We start from the raw sequence: 9138 nt of genomic DNA on the forward strand, positions 1-9138 counted from the left end.
TGGCGAAGGACGACAAGGAAGAACTCAGAGAAAGGAGGAACTAGACCAGCGATGACGGTGTTCATGAAGAGGGGGTAGAAGGTGCTCCCCTTGTCTTCCGGCTGGGCGGAGCCAAGTTGGAGCGCAGTCTCCCCCATCTCGTTGATCTGCGACGCCACCAACTGGCGCGTGAGGGCGAGATTCTTCTCCGTAACGTTGGGGGAGACCAGAGCCGGCGAGTACCAGGCTGATGCGGCCCCAGCTGGGGCCCTACGGGGCGCCATTGCTCGCTGGAGAGAAAGGATGCGGCAGATCTGAAGATTTTGGAACCTGAAAGTGCAACTATCCCTAGGTGGTTTTGGTAATTCATAACAACATATAGCTCATTGAGCTAATGCTATTCCAAGACTATTATTTCAGGAAAGCTCAATGAATGGCATGGCATGGATCATGAAAGTGGATCCCTCAAAATACTAATGACAAAGGATTGGCTCAAGCTCAAAAGCTCAAGACTCTTCATTTTACATTTTAGTGATCCAAGATCACATTGAGTCTATAGGAAAAGCCAATACTATCAAGGAGGGATGAGGTGTTGTTTAATGAGCCTCTTGCTTCATGTGGTTGGTGATATGCTCCAAAAACCCTCAACTACTTTCTCACATCCACAAATGACCTAAACCTAAAGCCAAAATCGGTCACACCAATTCTTTCTATCCGGCACCACCGAGATAGCCACTGCCACAAACCCTAGGCAAGCAACAGTGAAGCGAGCAAGACACTATTTTGTACTACATGGCAAAACAGGACTAACAATAATGTTACGCGTAATGAAGCATAAGCAGGTGATATTTTAAAAATTATAAAAAAGATAGTCTCTAGCCTTCCCCAAGTTGCTTTCCACTCAAATCTTCTTTCCACCAGATCCAAAACCTATGAGAGAGAGAGTTGAGTGTTGGGGAGACTATCATTTGAAGCACAAGAGCAAGGAGTTCATCATCAATGCACCATTTGTTACTTCTTGGGGAGTGGTGTCTCCTAGATTGGCTAGGTGTCACTTGGGAGCCTCCAACAAGATTGTGGAGTTGAACCAAGGAGTTTGTAAGGGCAAGGAGATCGCCTACTTCATGAAGATCTACTGCTAGTGAGGCAAGTCCTTCGTGGGCGACGACCATGTTGGGATAGACAAGGTTGCTTCTTCGTGGACCCTTCATGGGTGGAGCCCTCCGTGGACTCGCGCAACCGTTACTCTTCGTGGGTTGAAGTCTCCATCAACGTGGATGTACGATAGCACCACCTATCGGAACCACACCAAAAACATCCGTGTCTCCAATTGCGTTTGAATCCTCCAAACCCTTCCCTTTACTTTCTTGCAAGTTGCATCCTTTAATTTCCGCTGCCTATATACTCTTTGCATGCTTGCTTGAATTGTGTGATGATTGCTTGACTTGTCCTAAGATAGCTAAAATCTGCCAAACTCTAAAATTGGGAAAAGGTTAAGTTTTTAATTGGTCAAGTAGTCTAATCACCCCCTCTAGACATACTTCAAGGTCCTACAGAACCAGAGGGGCGAAGAGCAAGAAAGGGGATCTGAAGCAAGGAGAGCAAGAGTAAAGAAGGTAAGGCTAACCCCGGATCAGCCTTTTGTCAGTCGAGCGGTTGCCGAGGCAGCATGGGGAAGCGGAGACGCCATGTCTAATAAACCGCCACGAGGCGCCCAAGGCCGCAGGCTGATGGGGCTCACGGCGCTCCGCACTTGCCCCTTCGCTTCTTCGCTAAGCCAAGTCCGAGCGCGCCTTGGGCCCGGGGGCTACTGTCGGCGTTCTGGGAACGGGGGTCCCAAGACTTGCCTGCCTGCGGCCTGCGGCGTGGCTCAAGTGGTGTCCCAGTACGGCCCATCTTCATCAGCACAAGACTCAAGACCCTCGCGAGGGGCCAAGCCTCGCGGGGCGGACGACGCTAGGCTTCCCCAGGAACGGCCTCGCCAGGCAGGCTCGCGAGGAGGCGGAGAGATCAAGGCAGGGTACCTCGCGAGGTGCTCGTGACGCAAGCCATGACGATCGAGGCCAGGCGGGTGCCAGGTGGGCGCCGGCCTGCGTAGAGTCCTTGTTTCCTCTTTGGTGCAAAGGGGGCAAGCACAGACGTGGAGTACCGAGGCATCAGGCAAAGGTTTCCATTTCAGTGCAACGAGACCAAGACCAGCGGAGCGGCTGGATGGAGGTCACCGTGGAGCCCAAGGCGGCGTCATCGCCAGTGCTTTGGCAGCCGAAGACCAACTTTAGTCAGGATAACTTGTACTAGATGTTCCCCTTCAAAATGGCCGTTGTTGGCGCCCTTCCCGCTCAATATTTGGGAAGAGGCCCATCGCCTCTATATATAGGACTAGCCACCACAAGGTAGGGACGGTCGCAGAGAGCCCTAGACAGAGAGAGAGAGAGAGAGGCGATCAAACTCACCCAAGCAGTTCATCGCACTAGCTCAAGAACACCTCTCGCGAGGCTGTTCACCCTTTGTACTATTCATCATCAGCCCTAGAGGCAATCCACCACACCACAGACTGGAGTAGGGTATTACACCACAACGGTGGCCTGAACCAGTATAAATCTCGTGTCCCTTATGTTGTTCATTGTTTTCAGCCTAGATCTCATGAGGCGATCGGACGTAGATCGGTAGGGGAGAGATCTTCGTGTGCACCCCAGAGTTCGAACCTTAAGGGTCTACCGGAACCCTACATCCGACACCTGCATGTACAGTCTCAACTTGTTGATTGTACATTGAGAATCATGTACACGTTGTCTTGCCACCTCTAGTTGATGCTCGAGAACGTCAGCACATTCCAATTCCAATCCATAATCATTCGGTAATGGCCATGCCGCACTGCTCGCAGATCTTTGTGTTGATGTCACTTCATCCTGAAATATTTCTGTAAGTACACATGACTAGGGCAAAAATATAGTTACAATAATGAAGCGAGCAAGACACTATTTTGTACTACATGGCAAAACAGGACTAACAATAATGTTACACGTAATGAAGCATAAGCAGGTGATATTTTAAAAATTATAAAAAAGATAGTCTATGCAGCCTGCATACAGAAATCTCTCTTAGCTCACCAGAGGAGCATGATGTTGGGGCCCAATCCAAAACACAGAGAAGTTACAAATTTAGACAACACGTTGCGTATAAGTAAGCAAGCAATTGGCCATTCTATAGCTCAATTAAAGTCTTAGGGAGCATAATGAACAACAGAGGGTTTCATACAAACATACTATAGCAAGCAAAACTATGCAATCATTAGCTTAGTATAAACTAGATTGTGAGCCTCATGCAATAATAGTTGGTTAATAGACTTCAAAGCTTCAGGCACACTTCGGCAGAGTAATTAAATGGTAAGGCCTTTAATTATGTCAACTAATAGTTATACAAGTACCCAACATCAGGCATCATTCTTTGGACATCTCATTAACTGAGGACAAATAAAGCAATTGAAAAGAGCAAATTAACTATGCCTGAAACAAACAAGGAATTGAACTATTGAGTTGCATACAGTGACTTACCTTAACAGGTTGAAGAGGCTCAGCGCAGCTCCTACTTTTCTTGCAAGGCTCCTTCCTAACATCATGTACGTGGAAATCCTCAATCTTATCTTCATTGCACCCCCTCTGCTAGGTGACACAAACTAGTTACTCGTCTCCTTGGAAGATAAATATGCATACTTTCCAGTCTGTGAACACAAAAGGATGAGATTATAACAAAACAACACCACATAATGAAACATGCCGCATCTCTTGCACTTGCATAATGAAATTAGCATTTACTATGTCCGCACTATGTAAAAACTAGGCATACCTTCGAACTGGATCTCCAGGTACTCTTGGAGAGCCTACTTTAGTGTACAACCAAACCTTTATGTCACCTATGAGTTAGACAAGGCCCCACTATAGCAGCCCTTAGTGTTTAAATCGTTGACAAGCTCTGTTAGAGTGTTAGCTCAAGAACAACAAGTAATCAAAGCAAACAGTCCTTGTATGGTTGGCTGATGCAAACAAGCAATTGAACAGATGTGTGAGAAAATCTTACATGTGAAGAAAAGAAGCAAAAGAAGGAGGCTTAATGATCATCACTTGACTGACCAGATTTAAGGGGTATTTAAACATCATGTGCAACATATGAACTAACATAAACATTGCATATTCTAGATTCTACAATGGAATGCACATGTATTAGGTTATGCCATGTATGATGATGCCTAAATGTACACTATAGCAGGCAGGAGTGATTCATCATTGCACGCACAATTGAATTATAGGTTAAGGGCCAGTTCGATTCCGCCTTTTCAGGGCTTATTGTCAAAACAAGCCATAAAAGTTGTAAAGAAGTCATTTTTGAGTTATGGGCTTGGGCTTAACTAATTTCGCTTTGGAGGGGGGTGTTTCCGATAGAACCTCACTAAAAATTGAAGGGAAGGGGAATAGTGAAATGACTCTGTTGTTTTCCTATATTACACTCAAAATGCAACTGCTGACGCCCGTGTCACACCTGACCCTCAAGTAAAAACGAACACGCAAGCGTTCATTGCCCTGCCCGCTTGCATCTCCTCTCCCCTTTCCCTCTACCTCGATCCCCTACCTGCAGCACTAGGGTTCCTCAGCGAGCCGTCACCACTGGTCCCATCTGGCCTGGTCCTCGTTGATGCTATGTCCAGCTAGGCTACATGGCCAGCGGGTACGGCAAATCTCCCTGGTTGCTCCTCCCTCTGGCGCCGCCCCTCATGGTCATGGTCTCCAGCTGCTGCTCCGTTGTAGTTCGTCCAACACACTACTCCGGCAAGCGCTACACAACTACGGCTGATGCCACACTACGGCAGAAGGCACCTTTTTCCCCCTCCCCTCCTCCCAAGCAATGGCCTTGAGGTGTTGTTGAAGGATGAGCTCATCCAACAAGGTGAGGATCTAATCTGATTTTTTGCCAAATTTTCATTCTGATCCACTATACGATGAATTGCTATGAGCTGCTTCTGCTACTGCTATATGATGCATTGCTATGAGCTGCTCCTGCTACTGCTATATGATGAATCGCTACGAGCTGCTGCTGTTGCTATATGATGAATTGCTATGAGTTGCTGCTGTTATATGATGAGTTGCTATAAGCTGCTCCTACCGATGCTATATGATGAATTGCTATGAGCTGCTCCTGCTGCTGCTATATGATGAATTGCTATGAGCTGCTCCTGCTGCTGCTATATGATGAATTGCTAAGAGATGCTCCTGCTGCTGCTATATGATGAATTGCTACGAGCTGCTCCTGCTGCTGATATATGATGAATTGCTATGAGCTGCTGCTACTATATGATGAATTGCTAAGAGATGCTCCTGCTGCTGCTATATGATGAATTGCTATGAGCTTCTCCTGCTACTGATATATGATGAATTGCTATAAGTTGCTGCTGGTATATGATGAATTGCACACTGCTGCTGCTGTATGATGAGTTGCTATGAGCTGTTGTTGCTGCTATATGATGCTTTCAGGTGGTGCTGCTATATGATAATAACCAGCCACTTGGACCATCGAATTTCAATAAATAATTGTTCTTCATTTAAATGTGGGTCATGCGTTCTTCGTTTAAATTAGGCAATGGGATCTCTATGGAAAACATTGACCAAAGTAGATTGTGCCAAGTAGATGGTATCTTTGTATTTGCATTTTGAGCTAATAGTGATGGTCTGTTTTCCTATCATGTTAATTACTGCACTGGGTTCAATTTGTGACGTTTTCAAGTCAAATTAATTTCCATATGGGCAGCAAAATAAAAAATATAATGCAATCTAGACTTTTCACTGATCATACCAGAGATAAGCTGAAAACGCAATGAAAAGAACTGGTTGGCTTATTACATGGAGCTTATATTCACAGGTGCTTATTTTTTTAGGATAACTCGTAATAACTGTCCCTAAGAAACTTGGCCAATAGAACTGACATACAAATGCATGTCATGATGATTGCAATGGAGGAGTGACGTACCATAGCACACTGTATAGGCTCACCATTGCCTCTCCTTTTTTTGCGATGTTCCATGAAATTGCCACATACATCTTGTACTTTTTCACTGTGTAACCCTATCTGCATGTTGACACGGCTAATTTCAGACATCTCTACATGATACTACATTGCATATCCCTTGCGCATATTTAAACCACCAATTAACGATTGTGTGCATAGCATAAACTAGCCATAACTCTGTCTGCTGGACTAGCAGGCACTCTAAGGGAGCCTAATAGAGTACACTAGAATTCCTACATGCCACCTACGATTTTCTGTAATGTATTGCCTCTGTTCCTAAATATATGTCTTTGTAGAGATTCTAGTATGGACCACATACAGATGTATATAGATGCATTTTCGAGTTTAGATTCACTCATTTTGCTCCGTATGTAGCCTATAGTGGAATCTCTGGAATGACTTATATTTAGGAATGGAGGTACGAGGTAGTATCATGTATGACATCTACATATCTAATTTAGCATCCAGTAGTAGAAATCATTGTCTGCACAAAGGGATTACTGGTCGAAAATCCTAGCAAAGCACGCAGGCAGGCACAAAACAATACAAGAGAGAGAGAGACGCACTTACAAGATCATAGCAATGCCTCAGTCCAGGATCTTGGTTGGCCAAGTTGTTAGATCCAGAAGAAACATCATCCTTATAGTTTTTCCCAGCTGCATAACAGGTAACAACGACCTGTCAGTATATTTGAAGTACATTGGGCAGGTGATGCTGGACGGGTTTAAAGGTGACAAGTACCTAGGCCATGGCGGGTGCTTGGCATCTCTCTAGACGGTGGGAATCAGGTTAGAAACGTCAAGGGTGATGACGCTGCGTTGGCTGTCAGGGTCCGGTAAGGAGATCTAGAACCATCGAGTAGGGTGTTTGTGGAGCGGCTCTGGTAGGGTGGACTACAGTGTGGGCGAAGCGGATCTGTGGTCGTGGAAGAGGGCGTAGGTGAAGCTGCTCCGGTGGTTGGGTTAAGGATGGTGTCGATGATGCGGATCTGCAGCCATGGATGAGGCATCAGAAGCTGCTTCGGTGGTTGGGTTAAGGATGTTGTCGACGATGCGGATCTGCGGCCGTTGGGTTAAGGAACGGGGGTACCCAGACTTGCCTGCCTGCGGCCTGTGGTGTGGCTCAGGGACTGGCCCAGTACGGCCCATCTTCATCAACATATACTCAAGACCCTCGCGAGGGGCCAAGCCTCGCGGGGCGGATGACAGGAGGCTTCCTCGGGCACAACCTCGTCAGGCTGGCTCGCGAGGAGGCGGAGAAATCAAGGCGGGGTACCTCACGAGGTTCCCATGACGCAAGCCATGACGACCGAGGCCAGGCGGGCACCGGCCTGCGCAGAGTCCTTGTTTCCTCTTTGGTGCAAAGGGGGCAAGCGCAGGCAGGAGTATCAAGCAAAGGCAACCATTTTGGTGCAACAAGACCAAGACCAGTAGGAAGGCAGGATGGATGTCATCGTGGAGCCCAAGCCGGCGTCACCGTCAGGGTCTTTGGCAGGCGAGGACCGACTTTAGTCAGGATAAGTGTGCTAGATGTTCCCCTTCAAAATGGCCAATTGTTGGCGCCCTTTCCGCTCAATATTTGGGAAGAGGCTCAGGGCCTCCCTCTATAAATAGAGCTAGCCACCACAGAGTAGAGGAGAGGAGATTTTGGGCAGACTAGAGAGAGAGAGAGAGAGAGGCGACTGAACTCACCCAAGCAGTTCATCACACCAGCCAAGAACAGCCCCTCGCGAGGCTGTTCTTCCTTGTATTATTCATCATTGGCCCCCTGAGGCAATCCACCACACCACAAACTGGAGTAGGGTATTACACCACAATGGTGGCCTGAACCAGTATAAATCTCATGTCCCTTGTGTTGTTCTTCGTGTAGTTTAGATCCTTGCGAGGCGACGAGACGTGGGTAGGTAGGAGGTGTGATCTCCGTGTGCACCCCAGAGTTCGAACCTTGAGGGTCTGCCGGAACCCAAAATCCGACATTTGGCGCGCCAGGTAGGGGGTGCACCGGAGCTTTCCCTTCCACCGACCCGCTCTCCGCCAACACCGCGGTTCGCCCTCATGATGGGCAACGCGCCGCCCGCTCCGGTTGCCAGCGCCAGCACGGGGGCCAGGGGGCTCCGAGCCTTGCCCCCCGCCTTGCGACAGGTGCGATGGCCGAACAAGTTCAAGCCGGAGATGCCACCGCGCTACAATGGCACGACCGATCCGCTGGCTTTCCTGCTGGCGTACGAGGAGGCCGTCCTCGAGGTCGGGGGCGATGACAGGGTCATGGCTTACTGGTTTCCCATGGCCCTCACCGGCGTCCCGCTCATGTGGCTGCTCCACCTGCCGAGGGCTTCCGTGGCCTCTTGGGGGGAGCTGCGCGGCCTCTTCCTCGCCCAGTACGCTGCACCGGCGCACCCGGTCGTCGCACCTCTCCTAGGTGGCTCGCAGGCACCACCTTTAGGCCACCACATCAAGCAATTCGTCCGCCAGATCGGCGCCGCTTCCGCGCTGCATGGGGCTCCTCCGGGCTGGGCCGCGCCTAAAGCCGATCTGGCCTTCAGCTCGGATGATCACCCCTCCAACTCAGCCTACTCGGGTGCGCTCCCAATGTTGTGCACCCCCACCATCTGTCAGGCGGCCATCACCAGGACCCTCATCGACGACGGTGCTAGCCTAGCATGCTCTCGGTGGAGGCCTTCAGCCTCCTCCATGTACCACCGGAGCGGCTTCAGCCCAACAAGCCCTTCTTGGGCGTCGGAGGCGGCTCCACCGGCTCCCTGGGGCAGATCCGCCTTCCGGTGACCTTCGGCACCTATGACAACTTCCGCACGAAGCTGATCGACTTCGACATCGCCCCCATCGGCTCCCATACAATGCCATCCTCGGCTACCCGGCACTAGCCTGGTTCATGGCCGCAACTCACCCAGCGTACAACGTCATGAAGATGCCCGGGAGTAGGGGCGTCCTCACCGTGTCCGGAGACACCGGGGATGCGTTGCAAGCACTCAAGCTTACCTTCAAGGCCGCGGCGGCGGCACAGCCCGCTGGCTCAGTCGCCCCTGAGCCCAAGGGGGCTGCACCAGCCAAGAAGAAGCAGCTATTCACCCAAGACAAGGTGGAA

The sequence above is a fragment of the Triticum aestivum genome, chromosome 6B (genome assembly GCF_018294505.1).
Source record: "Triticum aestivum cultivar Chinese Spring chromosome 6B, IWGSC CS RefSeq v2.1, whole genome shotgun sequence".
In the NCBI taxonomy this organism is placed as follows: domain Eukaryota; kingdom Viridiplantae; phylum Streptophyta; class Magnoliopsida; order Poales; family Poaceae; genus Triticum; species Triticum aestivum.